Raw genomic sequence first — 19,308 nt, 5'->3', positions numbered from 1 at the left:
CTCCGCCCTTTTCAGTTCTCCCGCGGCCAATAGCTCTCACTAGGCAACTCAGGAAAGGAACAAGCTGGGTCTATATGTCCAGCATCTTGAGGTACATTCCAAAGAAACAGATTGGTGTCCCTTCACATCACGCATTCTAGTTTATTTTCTCATGTATTATTTGCTTACCGTGTCTCTGGAAGCTACATGATTATTTACTCTGAAGGCTGAGGAAAATGGAAAGTTATTTTTATGAGAGCCATAAACTAAAGTGTCTGCTCCAATGCTCTACTTGAATGGCTCTCTCCGCTGGCTTACTTTGAAGGCGAATACAGACCCTTCAGATTCCAGCTCCCTGAAATTCTACGACAACTTAAAACTATACAGCTAAGGGTCTCCCTTCCCCCACGGGCCAGCACCCTGCTCCTGGGAGTATGCCAGCAATTGTGCAGGATTCATTCTGACAACTGTTCTGGTGTAAATATTTGGAGAACTTCTTTCCATTAGAGATTAAACAAAGTGTAAGTAACTGTTCCTAACTGATAGTTCTTATTAATCTTAGCAACAGTAAGCCTTAACGCTATCTGCGGCATCGGTGATGATAATGTACACAGGAAAAAGGGCGGAGGGGAAAGAAATCAAGAGAGAAATTTAAATCCACTGTAATAGGAACTTCAAAATATTATTTTAAGTTAACACCACAGATAGAACATGTTTAATGTGCACCGAATTAGGGGAAATGTGGTTGTTCCAGGTAAAAAGAGTACCAATAGAATGGTATTGATGTTTTAACGGTTTAAAAGGTGTTGAGGATTACTGATTTCCTTATCAGAATTCCAATTCAAATGCAGTTCTTAGTTATTTCTTCACATCAACCGCCAAATGAAGTAATGTATCTGGGATCTTATCTGATGTAAGCTCTGGTTTCTTTATTATTATCCAAGATATACTCAAAAGGATAATGGCTGGATTGTAATGTTTATCTCAAAATCACTTGTTAAAACTGGGTGGAACCTTAGGCAACCAAGCCTGAAAAAGTGGGCGCTCACTAATGCTCCTAGCTGCACTTTCCTGATACGCTCCAGGGAATCAAAATATTTTTAAGTGGTTGTCAGTTCAGAAAATTGCACAGTTAAGTCATCTAAAGTATCAGATCCTTCGTGGACTGGATTTCAAAATTGTTGTACAGTATTTGCTCTGAAGGATACAGTAGTAATCGTTCCTGTATGCACAATAATCTAGTATTGTTCCTGCGCTGCTTGAGCTGAAGAGCCCCGGGGTTCACAGCCTCCGAGTGTATTCTGACTCAGAGTGCCCTTACAGAACAGAAGACATCTGCCCCAGAGGGCTTCCAACTCTCTCTCTACAGAAAGAGACGGCTGGGCTTTCTCCCAGGGAGCTGCTGCTGGGCACACTCAGACAGCTTTCTGTCCGCAGCGGAATGCTTTACCCACTGCATCAGCAGTGATCCTTGTCCTTTAGACCAGCCACTGTCTGCTTCTAACACCCCTTGGCGATTAGTGGAGCCCTGGTGGCATAGTGGCTACACATTAGGCTACGAACTGAAATGCCAGCAGCTGGAAACCACCAGCCTCTGTGAGAGAGACAGACAAGGCTTTCTATTTCCACGAAGAGGCGCTGTCTTGGAAACCCACAGGCGCGGGGCTGCCTGACCCTAGAGGGCTGCTGTGAATGACCGTCAACTCCATGGCAAGGAGGGATTTTTTGTTTTTGAATGGCCTAATGGGTTATGTAGCCGTCAGCACTTTGAACTCATTCGCCACTCTGAGAGAGTTCATTAACCGGATTTGCCCTCCGCTAACAATTGGAAGCCTTGGGAACCCCAGGAGCAGTGGGACTCTACCTTCTGGGGTCACAGGCGTCAGCATCCACTCAGTCGTCGGAGGTTTTCTGGATTTCACGATGTCAGGCTTAGCGTCAGCTGTTTCTAAAGCTGTGGCTTTTAATGCCGTTTCGTCATTGCCAAGTCATAGTCTAAGCTTCTCACTGGATTCTGGAGTTTTACCCTTACAGGATTAGTTTAGGGGCTTTTTTCCCTGTGAAAAGCCATTTGGGGGGTGAGGGTGGGGACATGCTCTGTAAGTAGTTTTGAAACAACTGCAATGAGATTTTATTCCTCCCTATTTTGCTTCAAAGATAAAATGATAGTCATTTACTACTGGCCCTCCAATTGAATGCCGCTAGAATCCGGCATCTTTCCCTGGCGTAGCCAAGACAATAATACAAAGGAAAAGAAGGGAGATGAAGTGGAAACGCCAGTACAGTAGAATCGCATCTTTCTGATTGTCTTCCTGGAATCTCGCCCTTCTTGGATTTGGACGACGTGAGAAAAACCCCACTGCGGGGCTCATGGATGGACCTCTAAAACAGGTTCTGCTGCATAATCTTCGATGGTTTACCTGGTCAGAGATTAAGTTGCATCAGCTATGAAATGGAGCTCACCATCTTTCATGTATCTAAAAGCAGGACACGGATCTTCAACAAGAAGGTCACCAAGTGTCCCCATTTCCTTTGGGCAGCATCCCCTAACCTTTGGCAGTGAGTGGTCTCTCACAACTTCAAACTCTAAGGTTTGAATCTGATAGCTTAAGTTTTCTTTTGTGCTTTCATGGAATTTGATCACATCATACTTTTTAAAACCCTGACAATCTAAGCATCTTTTAAAATTAAATTTAGCCCTAATTAAAGAGGCATAAATTCATTCACTTGTCCGGCAACTCTTTATTCACATTTATTATGCGCTCAAAGGAGACCTAACGGTATAGCAGGTTCCTCACTGGGGTGCTAACCACAAATTTAGCCCTTGAAACCCACAAGTGCTGTGAGGGAGAACACCGAGGCTCCCTGCTCCGGTAAATATCTATAAGCTCAGATATGCGCAGGGGCAGTTCCACGTACCCTATAGGTTCACTGAGCGTACGATTGACTGTACGGCAGGGAATGAGACGGTCGCAAGAGTGAAACACATGTGAAACCTGCTCTCGCAGCACTTGCCGTAGTGCAAGAGAAGAAACATGGAGCACAAATTGAAAAAACAATATTCAGTGAAAACTAATTGAGAACTTAGATATCTTTGATAATCTGTATAATATTTCATCTTCAGGCATGTTTAAATACACTTGGAAATTACTGAGGAGCTTACAAGTGAGTTTAATGCACAGATATTTTTTCTCTAGAAAGCAGAAATACTGCAAGCGTGTGAGGATGAATCAGGAAGATGGGTGGTTGATCAACTGAATGAAAGGACTGGAATTATTAGACCTCCCAAGATCTTTCTTGTCTCACAATTTATGACCTACAAGTAGGCGTGATCACTTAGCACGACATTGGTGACAGTCACAGGAAGAATGCTATGCACACTATAAACGTAGTTGGCATTGTTAGGTAAAGCTTGTAATAGAGTAGCATAGTTTGGCTGTGTGAATTTCCATTTTCAGCACACTGACTGATTTCTTTTTTTTATAAATCATTTTATTGGGGCTCATGCAACTCTTATCACAATCCATACATACATCCAATGAGTAAAGCACCCTTATACATTCGTTGCCCTCGTCATTCTCAAAATTCGCCTTCCACTTGGGTTCCTAGAAACAGCTCACCCTCCCTTATGAACCCTTAATAGTTTATAAATTATTATTTTATGTTATCTTACACTGCCTGGTGTCTCCCTTCACCCACCTTCTTGTTGCCAATCCCCCAGAGAGGAGGTTACATGTAGATCCCTGAGATAGGTTCTCCCTTTCTACACCCCCTTCCCTCCCGGTATCGCCACTCTCACCGCTGGTCCTGAGGGGGTCATCCATCCTAGATTCCCTGTGTTTCCAGATCCCTACTGCACCGCTGTGCATCCTCTGGTCTAACCAGGTCCGCAAAGTAGAATTGGGATCATGATAATTGGGGGGGGTGGGGGGGAGGTAGCATTCAAGAACGAGAGGAAGGTATTGAGTTTCACTGTTGCTACACTGAACCCTGAGTGACTCATCTCCTCCCCACTACCCCTCTGCAAGGGATGTCCACCTGTCTACAGATGGGCATTGGGTCTCCATCACGCACTCCCCTCATTCACAGTGATGTGATTTTTCACACCCCACCTTTGTTGTTTGAAACATGGTCCCCTCTGCCCTTCATGATCACACATCATGTTGGTGTGCTGCTTCCATGTGGGCTTTGTTGCTTCTGGGCTCGATGGCCGCTTGTTTACTTTCAAGCCTTTAACTCCCCAGACGCTATATCTCTCAATAGCCAGGCACCATCAGCCTTCTTCATCACACTTACTTATGCACACATTCGTCTTCAGTGTTTATGTGAGGAAGGTGATCACACAATGATGGTTTTTGTCCCTGGGTGTCTGCTACCTGGTCCGTTCAACACCTTGTATTCACTTAGCTGTGTGCTTCTTCTCTGTGGGCTTTGTTGCTTCCTAGCTAGATAGCCGCTTGTTTGCCTTCAAGCCTGTAAGACCCCAGATGGTATATCTTTTTGGTAGCCATGCACCATCAGCTTTCTTCACTACGTTTGCTTATGCACACGTCTGTCTTCAGTGATAATGTCGGGAAGGTGGGTATCATGGAATGACCATTTAGCTGGGCAAGGTGCTATTGTATTGAGGGAGTGTGCGCGAGGAGGCCCAATGTCCACCTGCTACCCTACTACTGAGCCTATAAATACATGTACATAGGTCTATTTCCCCCATAATCATAAATATATACATGTTTGTATTTAGGCTTCTATGTATGCCCTTTGCTTCCTACTCCTTTCCTCTATTTCCTCACGCTTTCCTCCTGTCCCACTACCATGTTCAGCCTTCATTCTGGTTTCAGTAATTCCTCTCAGTTACCTTGCCCTTGGCCACTCCCTATCAGTCCTCCCATCCCCTCCCTGGCACTGGTTTTCTGACTGATATCTATAGTTGAACTTTCACGCCTACTCACCAACTGGAATTACTTACACTAAGCAAACAGTAAGATATTGTATTATTGTACTAAGATGTATTAAAAATAATCCACTTTTATCCATCTCTCGAGAGCATTGCTTAAACCTTTTATTGTAACCCCTTGACCACTACGTGGAGCACAGAAGCTGATCTTAAAGCATCAGTTTTACAAGTGTGTGTCAGAAAGCTAGTTGGATGTCTTACATAAGTTTGTTAATGAACCTTTACCAGCATCAGTTGATGCACTCAAAAGTGACAGTTGTCAAAATTTAGAGTCTTGAAATAATTTGAATTATTTTGTTTTGTTTGTCATCAATATGAACAGTTTTAAGGTGGAGAAAAAAAGGCAGGTATCAGGTATTTTACATATGTCATCTCATGTGATCCTGTAAACAATTTCCTGATACAGATACTATTAACCAATTTTTTAAAATGAAAAACAGGGGCTCAAAATAATTAAGGACCAGAACAAAATAATACAACTGAAATGGAAGGAAGGATATCATTGTTGGTGCCAGATAGACCTTGGCTGAGAGAAAGCAAGAAAGATGTTTGCCTAGGTCTCATTGACCCTGCAAAGGCATTGGCTTGTGTGGATCATAGAAGCTATGGTTAACGTTGCAAAGAATAGTAACTCTAGCACATTTAATTGTGCTCATGAGAACCAAGAGGCAGTCACTTGAACAGAACAAGGGAATACAGGCATGGCTTAAAGTCAAAAGGAGTGTGCCGTATTTGGATCTAGGCCTCGATTAAAGCATGCGAGAGCCCTAAACACTCGGAATCCGCGGGACATCCTCCTCTGCCCACTAGCCCATTTGAATAATACATGTGAGGTATGTGCAAGAACGTCCCATTATCAAAATGTTTCCGTGAGCGTTTTGAAGTTCTTTTGCAGATACATGTATATCTGTGTCCTGGCTATCCTTGATGTAACTTCTTTTAAATACAACTGTAAGAGTGATCACACAAATGGTGTGGTACTTTATGGAAAGAGGTCATCTAGTGGATTACAAATTTTAAGGGTGTGGAGTAGTAAGATTTTTACTATAGATCATATTTTTAAAGACCAACAATAGAATATTTCACATAGTCAGCAATGAAGAAAATGAATCTGTGGATTTAGTTGTTTCAACCATTAATATAAAATTCTGTTGATCATATACAATGGAATATCAACAGTGACCAGTTTTCCTATATGGGACTCATAATTCAGTTTTGATGTTTGTTTCATGATAAATGCTGTGATTGTTAAGTAATAAACAAAAATGGACTTTAATAGATAATTAGTGATAAAAAGCAAATACAACAAATTACAATATTTTATTTTTCGATAGCTCTTTCATCTCTAACATGTTAAACGTTTCTATTCTTCGCTCTTACAAATTCCTTAATTATTTCATCACAATTACACTGCTGAACATCTACTTCCATACATAATATAGATAATGAATTAAGTCTTTCTTGAATCACTGTTGTATTCTGGAGGTTTGGAATTATTTTAGGGATGAAAATGAGTATACTTATGTGCAGTGTGGGCCACTAAGTTAGGAATATGCATAAAGCAATTTCAATATTGGGAAATATGCATTGTAAGTTATTATGTTAATCTGGGTAGACTAGAGCAACAAATCCAGGGATATTCATATGTGTATAAGAAAGAGCTTTATATCAAAGAGCAATTGTACATTAAGAAAATATCCCAGCCCTGTCCAGATCAAGTCCTTAAGTCCGATGTTAGTCCATATGTCCATACTAGTCTACAAATTCCTCTTCAGACTCACGCAACACCTGCAGTGATGCTGAATGCAGGAAGATCACAGGCCAGTGGGTGGAAAGTCCCGTGGATCCAGTGGTGGTGGAAGCATCTCAGCACTGGTGTGGGCCTCCATGTGGCTCCTCCAGCTTCAGGGCTCTGGCTCCATCAGTCTCCAGCTGCCTTCACAATAGAGTATTGATTCTCTGCCATCTTTCTTAAAAGCCTCAGAGGTAAGCGCCGGAAGCCATGTGTGTCACTGTCGCGTGGCGATATGGGGCAACCGTCCCTAGGGCTTGGGGGATCTGCGGCGTTTTCCCGGATCCTAGTTGTTTCTGCTTCCACATTTGCCCTCGTTGGCGAGTGAGCACAAGAGTGTTAACTTAGCTTGCGCTGAAGTTCCAGCCTCGCAGGCCGCCAGTTTCCACGCCAGCCAAAGCACCCCAAAGTAATTTATTTTAACCCATTCAGCCAACCGTGTAATTACATCTCATAGAGAGCCATCTTCTCTTTGGCTGACACTGCCGAGCACACAGTCCTTCTCCAGAGACTTAGTCTTCTTAATGCCAAGTTCAAAGTAATTGAGACGAAGTTATCCTCAGGACGGTTTTGGCTAAGTTTCTTCCAAGACACTCGTGTTTGTGCTTCTAGAAATCCATGGAATAGTCCGCATTCTTCACCCACACCATATGTTCACATGTAGAATTTCTTCTCAGGTGCTTCTTGTTTCCTGTGCAGCTTCGAATGTATGTGAGGAAAATATCATGCCATGGGTTAAGTCCACCTTCTCCTTTTCACGCTTTAAAGAGATCTTTGCAAGATGTCATTTGAAATCCTTGACAACTTTCATAGTTTCTCTGCTTATCAAACTGTCATTTGTTGGTCCGTTTGTAAATCTTTATTAAAAGCAGGCTGAGCATCTTTCTCCCATAGAGGGAGTGGTTAGCTGCTGAATGTTTCACCAATGGGCCAATAAGGTTCTTTCCAGTTACGATGACTTTTAGATTCTTTACATGGAGGTATAATGCACCATGGAGGCTGTCGTCTTCGATCTTGATCGGTGAGTGCTGTAAGTCCTCTGGACTTTCAGTAAGTAAGGTTATATCTGTATATTGAACGTTGTTCATAAACACCAATCCTGATACTACAGTCTCCATCATACGGTATAGGTTCTCAGACTATTCGTTCAGCATACAAATTGGATACCTATGGTGAAAGGATACCCAATAAGCAAGGGAAGCACATACTTAGGACATCTTCAAAACAGGGGCACCAAAGATGCTAATCAACAGGACACAAGGAAAAACAAGTACCACAGTAGAAAGAAATTGGCATGGCATGAAATGAAATTGATTTCACTCTATAGATCTTATATTCAATAACAATTATAATTTCTTTCTCCTTTTCGACCAATTGGATGTGCTGGTATATTGAGTTCTTTCTTGTTCATCACATAAGGATGTGTCAGAGGCATTACAGTCACATGACTTGTGATGTGTCTGGTCCCACACAAAGCTAAACAGAATGTGTCCTTAGATTAAGCCCCTGTATTTGTATCATGCTCTTCGTGACTGCTCTCCCCTCTGTCTGGTATCAGCAGCAGGCTGATGTAGCATCAAAGGAGGAAAAGTGAGTGTCCACATTTTAAAATATTATTTCAAGAAGAAAAGCACTCACAGCGATCTGTGAAGGGCTCACCAACAAATATCATGGGACAAATGTATGAAATAACTTCCAACAGCCTTTGAAGTATTATTGCTTTTTGCTATCTCAGATCTGAGGAATTCAATTACATGTTAAATCCATTATTTTACTTACTAACATTCAAATATAAGTTTTTGTGCTAATGCTCAAAGTGAATTGTAAATCTTACTTTTATAAATTTTATATTTTTAATTAATCAAATTTATTGACTGATGGAACCAAAATTTTAAATTGTAGTGATTTTATATCCAGGTAAAATGAAACAATACTTAAGTGGTGTGTAAAAATGAAAGCTTGCAGAAGATAAAAAACAAAGGATTTGAGAATTCCTACGGGTAGTTTCAAAATTAACTTCCTTTTTAGAATGTAATGAATCCACAGAGACTTCTGTTGCATGCTAATGTTTGTTAGGTGCAAATCATTGTACTAAGACCTTTAGTGTAGGAATTCTTAGTAGCAACAAATTAATTTCTTTATGCATCAAATGTAAATTATTTTTGAATTTGAAACTGCCACATTTGTAGAGTCGCTAACTGACAGAAACACAGACCCAATCTTGTGGGATAATTTTTATCCTAGAGATGTAAACTATTGGATCTAATGAGGGCCCAAATGATTGTCAACATCACATTGGAAGATTTGAAAATTTGAGTCAAAATATTTCTAGATGGCAAGCAAGTTTCCTTGGTCAGAATATTCTCCAAGGATGCAAAGTTCATGTGAAATGATGAGGGAAGGTGGTTACTGTTTTCATTAGTCTGTGCCGTCATTGTAACAGTCCCTGACTTTGGAAATCATTTTGAGGAATAAAAAAATATTAGGGTTGCCACTACATGAAAACTTTTGGGGTTTACTTGAACTTACTTTGATCCATATATAATAACACAGTGAAAAATAACCTATTTTTGTATAGCTAAAACAACTTGTAAAGAATTAATAAGAGTAATAGGAGACAACGTTTAATGAACTATTTTTGTTGAAATTTAAGTATTCACTTGATATTTCAGTTCTTCTGTTGGTTTCATTCCTGATCATTGATATACAGATAAGTTCAGTATTGTTTTAGCATATATTCTCTCCAACAGATGGAGAATCTGCCAATAAATTTATCATATCTTCTGGCTCTTGAGCATAGAGGTGTTATAGCAAGGGGAAGAAATGAAGAAGTAAAAAAGCTGAGCAGAAAATTTCAAGGGCAGTTCAAGAAAGCAAAGTAAAATATTATAACTAAATGTGCCAAGACTTGGGGTTAGAAAACCAAAAAAAAAAAAAAAGAGCATGTTTAGTATATCAAGTTGAAAGAACTAAAGAAAAACTAAGTTTTATGAGAAGTTGCCTTATTGAAGGATTCTACGGGCAAAATGTTGAACAGTCCAGGAAGCATCAAATTAAGGTAGAAGAAATTAATACACAATCACTGCACCAATAATAATTAGTCAACAGCCAATCATTTCAGGAGGTAGTGTATGAGCAAGAAAACAAGGTACCGGGGGGAAGGGAGACTCCGGATAGGGCAAGATATGACAAAACAACGATGTATAAATTACCAAGGGCATATGAGGGAGGGGGGAATGGGGAGGGAGGAAGGAAAAAAAAAGAGGACCTGATGCAAGGGGCTTAAGTGGAGAGCAAATGCCTTGAGAATGATTGGGGCAGGGAATGTATGGATGTGCTTTATACAATTGATGTATGTATATGTATGGATTGTGGTAAGAGTTGTATGAGTCCCTAATAAAATGTAAAAGAAGAAAAGAGAAAAAAAAAAAAAAACAAGGTACCGAAGAAAGAAGCCTAAACTGCACTGCAGGCATTCTTGACAAACAAGGCTCTAGAAATGTACAAAATACCAACTGGAATGGCTGATGCAACACCGGAAACACTAATCCCAAGAAATCTGGAAGGCAGTTATGAACCGAATGGAAGAGATCCATATTTGTGCCCATTCTAAAGAAAGAGGATCCAACAGAGTTTGGAAAGCATCAAACAATGAAAATAAGACCACTTGCAAGTAAAATTGCGTTGCAGATCATTCCAAAAAGGTTGCTACTGTACATCACCAGGAAACTGCCAGCCAGTCAAACTGGCTTCCGTCTGGACATGTCATGAGTGACGTCGACCACAGAGAATATCATAAAGCCATCTGTGTTCTGTTGACTTTGCAAAGGCATGCTACTGTGTGGACCACAAAAAAATATATCATTGTGAAGAATGGGAATTGCAGACCACTTACTAGGGCATGTCCATGGGTCAAGAGGCAGACATTTGAACAGAACAAGGTACCTGCATTGCTTAAAATCGGGAAAGATGTACATCGGTGTTGCATCCTTTCCTCATACTTACTCACTCTGCAGGCTGGGTAGCAGTCCAACACGCTGGCCTCCATGAAGAATAACATGACATGAGGATTGGAGGAAAGCAGATTAACAACTCATGATATGCAGTTGCGATAACCTTGCTTGATTATGTGCTTGACACAATGGATGGATGGATGCATTATGATAAGTTGTATGATCCCCAAATAAAATGATTTTTAAAAGAAGAAGAAGCTGGGCAAATGCATCATCAACAAGCACTTCGATAAGACAGCAGGGATGGCCACAGGCACGGGACAGACCAAGACGCCGAGTCCCTTTTCAAGTGCCCCCGTCAGCAACAACTGCTCTTGTGACACGATGGAGGCCTTGCTAAACAAGCCGCGGAGGAGGACCGCACGCACTCTGCCAGCTTTGTCTGCATCCTATTAAGCCATGGAGGAGAGAACCACAGTTATGGAATGGAACAGATGGAAGGGCCCTCATCAAGGATTTGACCTCCTGCTTTCAAGCGGTGACAGAACGCTTTTAGGGAAACCCAAGTTCTTCTTCATCCAGACTTGGATGATGCGATCCAGGCCAACTCAGGCACTGTGGGTGAAGCTGATGCTGGTTCCCAGTACAAGATCCCCGTGGAGGCTGACTTTCTCATCGCTTAGTCCACCGTCCCAGGCTATTCCTCTTGGAGGAGCTGGGGAAGAGCTTCCTGCTTTGTGCAGGCCTCTGCTCCGTCCTGAACGAGCACAGAGAAACCCTGGAGATCATGCAGATCCTCACAAGAGAGCACTGTCAGGTGGCCAGGGACTATGAATCCCACCCTGGACACCCCAGCCACCACTTAAAGAAGCAGATCCCATGTATCGTCTCCATGCTCACGAAAGAAGTCTACGTCAGCAAAACAAAAAACACCCCCCAGGGTGCCATCTAGCCCAGAAACTACGTACGCATCCATCATCTCTTCATGAATCAGTTCGATTTTTGGAGGTTCTTAAATTATCCAAATTTTCTAAGGGATGGTAATTTTAGGGAAATCGATCGATCAAATGTAAGAAACATTTGGTGCTGTCTTTCTTAATGTTTCTCTGATTTTTCTTTTTTCAGCCACTAGATGATTTAGCAATGGTCTCTTGATGTTAAGAATAAATAACTAAATAGATTACTTTTGAGGACAGTGCAGGGCTAGGCAGTATTTTGCTGTGTGGTATTCAGGGTCACATGAGTCAGGCTGTCGCAGCAGCACCTAACAACAAAAGCAGTATCTAGTGACTATTTATTATGGACCACGGGAAATTTTGGTTTATCCAATGGGAGAAGGTGGAAAAACAAAGAAATAAAAATTTCAGGTGCCTGTCCTCCTACTCTGGATCATTTTCATGACTAAACTCCCAGGTCCTGTCTTTATGCTGACCATTCATCCAGAACTGAACATCAGAGAATGATCCAAAAATATAATTAAACTACCTAGTGTGCGATAGTCAAGGCACTAACCTCCATAGGTCTTTATTTTTAAAATATGTGAAATGGAGGGTTCACATATTCATTCCCATTTATTGTGGACCTGTTACTCGTGCCTACTAGTGTGCTCTGTATATGCAGTACCAAGAAGAACTAAGACAGATCTAAGTTCTCAGGTCCTCAAAATGAAATAAGCATTTCTAACTGCTGTTCTCCCTCCTCTAATCACCTATATTTTAATTGGATATCTGGATATCATTTAAGAGCATCATTTTTTTAACTTTTTTATTGTCCAAACCCCCTAGTTAGAAGCCCAGAATCAATGTTTAGTAGTACTGTTTGCCCATTTGAAATAGTTTATTAATCCTGAAAATTCTTTGGAAATAGCCTTAGAATTCCACCCACCCCTCTGTCCCATCCCATCAGCACTATTCTATTCCGCAAATAGCAATGTCAGAAATATTGCTTAACATCAAATCCACCCTCTGAAGTTTTAGTCTCTCCTCCCAGAAGAACCTTCTTTTAAACCCTGAAAATATATGCTGAAAACCAAGTTAGATCATGTCACTAATTTGCCTATAAGCATTTTCTCTAAATTATATATCTGATTCTAAATTATATATCCTCCCTTTATTTTTCTTTTTTGTCTCTTTTTGCTTTTCAGCAATGTCAGCTCTATTATTTTGTTAATGTTTTTTTTTTAATCATTTTAGTAGGGGCTCATACAACTCTTATCACAATCCATACATACATCAATTGTGTAAAGCACATTTTTACATTCATTGCCCTTATCATTCTCAAAACATTTGCTATCCACTTAAGCCCCTGGCATCAGGTCCTCATTTTTCCCCCTCCCTCTTCACTCCCCCTCCCTCATAAACCCTTGATAATTTATAAATTAATATTTTGTCATAGCTTGCTCTGTCCGACGTCTCCCTTCACCCACTTTTCTGTTTTCCGTCCCCCAGGGAGGAGGTCACATGTAGATCCTTGTAATTGGTTCCCTGCTTTCCAGCCAACCCTCCCTCTACCCTCCCAATAATGCCACCCACACCGCTGGTCCTGAAGGCGATCATCCGCCCTGGATTCCCTGTGCCTTCAGCTCCTATCTGCACCAATGTACATCCTCTGGTCTAGCCAGACTTGCAAGGTAGAATTGGGATCATGATAGTGGGAGGGGGGGAGGAAGCATTTAGAAACTAGAGGAAAGTTGTGCTTTTCATCGTTGCTACATTGCGCCCTGACTGGCTCGTCATCCCCCGACACCCTTCTGTAAGGGGATAGCCAGTGGCCTACAAATGGGCTTTGGGTCTCCACTCTGCACACCACCCCTCATTCATTATGGTAAGATTTTTTTTTTCTGATAATGCCTGATACCTGATCCCTTTGACACCTCGTGATCACACAGGCTGGTGTGCTTCTTCCATGTGGGCTTTGTTGCTTCTGAGCTAGATGGCCCCTTGTTTACCTTCAAGCCTTTAAAACCCCAGATGCTATATATTTTGATAACCGGGCACCATCAGCTTTCTTCACCACATTTGCTTATTTACCCGCTTTGTCTTCAGTGGTTGTGTCGGGAAGGTGAGCATCATAGAATGTCAGTTTAATAGAAGAAAGTATTCTTGCATTGAAGGAGTACTTGAGTGGAGGACCAATGTCCTTCTGCTACCTTATTACTAAACCATTAATATATGCACATAGATCTATTTCCCCATCCTCATATACCCTTTATTTTTCAAAATCAAATTTGAATGTTATGTCTGTCAAGAAGCACCACCTGGTGCTTCCAGGTGGTTAGTTGCTTCCTTTGTTACAAGGTCTTTTAGATGATATTGAACATACTGCTTTTACATTGTCATGTCCACCTCTCTCTCCATAAAATGCCAAGGCTTTACTTAACCATCCATCCAAAGTAGATGTTTGTCAAAGCAGTTGTTTGACACACTGTCTTAGGGGGAAAGGAAAACACTTGCTGAATGATCTTTGTGATACACAGGATGTCCTGGGTGTCAGACTCCCTTTCTTTATCAGGATGGTTCTAGTAAGCTTGGCTGTGAGAGATTATAGGGCATGTCCTCAACAATCAAAGGAACTGTTTTAGTACATATGGTCGAGTAGAATGTTCTAAGCAGCAGTTTGAACTATATATCTCTAAAGTTCCAAAAACTAGTTAGCTGAAAGTTAATTAGCTGTCTGATTACCCAAAAAAGTCAAACTCATTGCCACCCAGTCATTTCCTACGCATAGCAACCCTATAAGAACCCATAACTTCAGTAGAACTGCCGCTGCAGACTTCTGAGGCTGAAACTAAATCTTTATGGGAACAGAGACCCTCATCTTGCTTCTTGGGCTGGTGGGTTCCCACTGCTGCCCTTGCTGTTGGACCCAACTGTATCACCCCCACTATCCCACCAGAGCTCCTAGGTGCTATCAAATGAATTTGACTCTGAAGACGAACCCCTATGACATAGATCTGCCTCATGGGTTTTTCTAGGGTGTGATCTTTATGGGATCTGGTCAACAGAACTTCAGGTGAGTTCTGATCCCCAGCCTTCTAGCAGCTCGGCACATAAGCATGGTGTCTCTATGAGACTCTTAAATTCCACAGTTATCCACACTAAGTTATTCTTTAGATACGCTTTAGGTATGTCTACATAAACGTTTCACACATTCTCTTTTTCCATTTAGGAAAGGTTTTCTTTTCCGTCAAGCCCCGTAGCCATTCCTAACTGTTCTCTCTAGTCTTCAAATACCTCAGTCACTTGATTTCTCTTGAGCTTTCTATTTTATATAGTTATAATTTTTAGAATATAAAAACATTTACTGTATACACTCATGTATAAGCTGAGTTTTTTCAGCACATTTTTAATGCAGTTTTTGTGGTAAAATTGGGTACCTCGGCTGATATTCGGGTCGGCTTATACTCGAGTATATGGTACTATACTAACTGATAAGCTTCTAGCTTCAAAGACCCTGTTTTCTATCCCTGTATGACAAGTCTCTGGAAGAGTACTACCAGTAATCAATGAATCAATACCTATGTGTGAAGATGATAATGATGTGATTCTGAAATTGTGACATTTGTACCAACTGAGTTAGAATCAACTCCTCTGGCCCTGGCACTTAGCAGTTGATACCTGTTTTACACATTCTCTCAATCTCTATCAAAGTAGAGAGTCCTACGCTACCGAGAAAGAGGTTAGGCTCAAAGAGGTTAAGCAACTTTTATCTAAAGGAATAGTCAGATTGCAAACTCATCCACAGAGACTATTGGTCTTACTCCTCTTTGTGTGCTCACTAACAGCACAGTGCCTGCACGTTGAGTAATTTTTTAAATGAATAGCTGGATGAAGAGATAGATGTTTTGTATTCAGTTAGTAACCAGCAGAACTGGCTTCAAAACCGGGCTCCATCGGAGTCCAAAGCCAGAGGCACACACCCCAGCCCCCCTCTTCCTCCTGCAGTATGCAGGGTCTGTCTCCGAACTAGCTGGCCATGCATAATGAAAAACAAAGCCATATTCACAAAGTGCAAGCATGTGCCCCTTCTGCCAGCATTTTTGTGCACCTGAAAGAAAAGCCCATTTACGGTCTCTGCTCCAGATTTTCGATGTGACACGTGAAGCTGGCTTTTTTAATGGTGCACTCCCCATTTGCACATTTTCTTGTGCCTGTTAAAATACCTCAAGTCCCTCGCCTGCTGTTTGCTTATGCTAAGACTCCAGCCATCAGATAGGCTACTCTAATATGCGATGTGGTGAGGAGATTCAAGTTTATTCAAAATATAACAAAGAAGAGTTTGTTTTTAGCACAAACTGAAGTTTGTCTTGCTCAAAATGCAAAGTTGGTAACTGTGGAATCACACCCGTGCAGCTCCATTACCAGTCAACTATCACATTTTCTGTTGATGTTGATTTCTAATTAGTTCTCCCTCCAAAAAAAAGAGGAATGGCTGCTGGAGGCCTAGCAGGGTACATAATGATGCCCACTGTTGGTGAACACTGTTGGATCTGTCTGCTCCAAAACGCTGGTATTACCACCTACTAACTCATCAACAGGTCCTGGCTCGCTGCAGAATCTGGGTCTCTGTTACCCCTACCCACCCCTTCTTGTCCTCTATTCACCTCCACTTGGGAGCCTGGCAACTTTGGAGACGGGGAAGGCTGTCCCTGGCTTAGCAACAGCTGGGCATGCTGACTCAGTACATCTTACACCGGCAACAGAGAGCACCAACTTTATGATAAATGTTTCTACCTGTGGTTAGAATGATGGCGGGGGCGTAGGAGGGGTGGGAGGGAGTGTTAAACGTCCTCTGTAGTTTGGGTTCTACAAATGCTTTTCGATGGTTTCAGCAACAGAATTAACTGCACCAATCTGACAGGTCATGGGGAAAACTAATACGATTTTCCCTTTTGAAAACTCGACTTTGGAATTATTAGCTCATAGGTTGTAAATATATTTGATAAACAATATAATATTGAGATTCCTAAAGGGGGGCTATATTAGAAGTGAAAGCCATAGTGTTGGTGCTATAAATTATTTAGACTGCACCAACGTTAATTGCTAATGGCAAGAATTCAGAAAAGTACAAGAAAATATGGTAGACAAGATGTTAGGGTTTTTTTGTTTTCGTTTGCTTTTACTTTCTAATTCACTTTCTCTGGTCTTATGGCCTCATCTATTTAATAACTTTTTTGGTTTACTTCAGGCTACCGCTCACCCCCAGACTCCAAAAAAATTGCATGAAAAGTTAAAACCTGAAAGCAAATTAACACGATGACTCGAGGAAGATGGAGAGGAACAGAGGAAAAAGGCAATGTTCGCAAGGAGTAAAGAGCACGCAGATCAATGCGCACGGTCTCTTCAAAGAATGCGTCCGAATACAAATCCCTAAGTTTGTGATTAGTTGCAATGTTCTCCTCTAATATAAAAAGTAGTAAGGAAGCCTGCTTTCATAAGAGAGAAGATACTGTCACAACATTCATAACATTAGCAGAAATCAGACTCCATAGCAATATCACGCAGAAGTTTTTGTTTTCCCTTTGCTTCTAACTCCGGGTCCAAGGTTCAAACCCACCAGTAACGCCACGGACAAAAGACGAGGCTATGAGCTCTGGTAAAGATCTACAGCCACAAAGCCCAGTGCAAAGTCACTGTGAGTCAGAATTGACTAGCTGGCAGGGGGTGTCTGGTAGTTACTTAAAGCGCTGGCTCTAAATGCATTTAGCTTAAAATCCAGGTGAGTTACCTTGGTCTATGTGTGTGGATAGACTGCGTGTCTAGCTTCCCTCTCTAACCATGTCACCCCACTCCGAGCGCTGCAAGCTCATTGGTTCCCCTGTGGTACTCCTCACGCCCAATTCTTTTCCACAATCTAAAAATTCTTGCAGTTGCTGACTCTTGACTCTGCCTGGAATTTTCTTCCTCCAGCTTTCTTGGCTGACTGCCGTTACCGACCCCTTCTTGTCCTCTATTCACCTCCAATCCAGAGCCGGGCAACTTGGATTCGGGGAGTTGTTCCACCCTTAGCAATAGCTGACGTGCTGACTCCGTACCTTACATTGTACACTCGCAGGAGGCAACCGAAGGCATCGCTTTCCGACAGATTACCTTCCTTAAAAGGGCCCTTCCTTCCCTGACCACCGTATTTAAAGTAGCAGTCCAGCCCTGATGGTGTGTGGATTACTTGTTGGACTGCTAACCACAAGGTCAGCAGTTCAAACCCCACCAGTGACTCTGTAAAACAAAGATGAGACTTTCTACTCTTGTAAAGATTTATTCTCGGAGACTCCCAGGCTCAACTCTACTCTCACCTTTGAGTCCGAATCAATTCGATCGATGGCAGTGAGTTATTTGGAGTTAGCCCGTACGTTCTTTCTTGCTAAGACCCATCACAACCTTCAGTCATTTAGTTCTTCGCTTACTTGGTTATGAACCAATTAACGTCACGAGGCCACGAACTGGATGTATTGTCTACCCCTGCACTTTCTGCACCATACGTAATGCTGGACATGTAGTAGGCACTCGTGAAATTGTGTTGAATCAATTAATCGTTGTATCCCCATTACATCCGAACATGGCGCAATCAGCTTTGGTTTCGTGTCTGATTCCACAGCATGGAGACAAGCACAGCGAGCTAGTGGGCAGCCGGTTACCACGTAGGCAGCAGCTCTTGGATTTCAGGAATTCTAAAGCTGCCATCATTTGCTAGCCTTTTTCTTAATATTTTGAACTGGTTTTGTTGGAGTGGAAAGTCTAGCTAACTGCCACTTAATGTTAGGTCAGTTTTATAGCTGTGGTTTTATTTCAAAGTATTTATAAAATATAAATATTAGACTCCCTTCAGGAAATTGTTATTCAGTAAGAGAAAGAGAAAGATTTTCCAAGTTCTCAAGGAAATAGTTTCCATTTAAAACAGTATGTTTCTCCACATAATAATGGTGGATCACCAACAGGGCTGCATTCAGCAACTGGGACATTCCTCTCTCAGGAATTTTGTGAACCCATTCCTGTGGGCACCAGCCTTCAGAGTATTTGAAGTTGATTTAGTGGGACAAAAGATACAGAAGGTTCTATTGATTATCCGAAAGCCTACAGGTCATTTAATATCTATACATTCGCTTTGACACACATGTACATATATATATATTTAAATAACAGGTGAAACATTCTTTTTAATTATTAAGATTTTGGTATATTAAAATACTCAAATTATTAGATTATAATTAGTATTTAAACAAAAGCAAGATCTGTGTGTTTTTGTAGATGTAAACATTAGGCTTTTCCAGAAATTATAATTAATCAAGAATAATAGTGGAATACTATGAATAGATCCTTAATTAACTGTTTAAGAATTTAAACATTAGGATATTTCCCAATAAAAATTCCTGTTCATTCAAAAAAGAAAACCCTGTTCATTGAAAAAATGCTTTGTACGTATTTTTAATAACCTGCTCCTCCAGATTTCCCAAAGGGCTGTGGGGGTCATAGCCAATTTGCTGTATTTTGTAGGTCCGAAGACTCAATATCTTCTTGGGTCAACCCCACAGAATTTAAAGGAGACTTCCAAGTAGTTCAAAATATTAAGCATATTTTTTCTAATAAGTGACCACTAGCAGGCATTTCAGAGGAACCATAGCATTATTCATA

General features: G+C 41.3%; 1 protein-coding gene and 1 pseudogene across 1 annotated transcript in view; both read left to right on the top strand.

The window, feature by feature from the left end:
• Positions 1-19,308, top strand: part of RSPO3 (R-spondin 3) — a 104,641-nt gene that overhangs the window by 19,538 nt on the left and 65,795 nt on the right. The window lies entirely within an intron of this gene.
• On the top strand, positions 7,683-11,633 carry LOC142453078 (caspase-7 pseudogene; annotated as a pseudogene).

The sequence above is a fragment of the Tenrec ecaudatus genome, chromosome 7 (genome assembly GCF_050624435.1).
Source record: "Tenrec ecaudatus isolate mTenEca1 chromosome 7, mTenEca1.hap1, whole genome shotgun sequence".
Classification (NCBI taxonomy): domain Eukaryota; kingdom Metazoa; phylum Chordata; class Mammalia; order Afrosoricida; family Tenrecidae; genus Tenrec; species Tenrec ecaudatus.
This window is presented reverse-complemented; position numbering and strand designations above follow the sequence as displayed.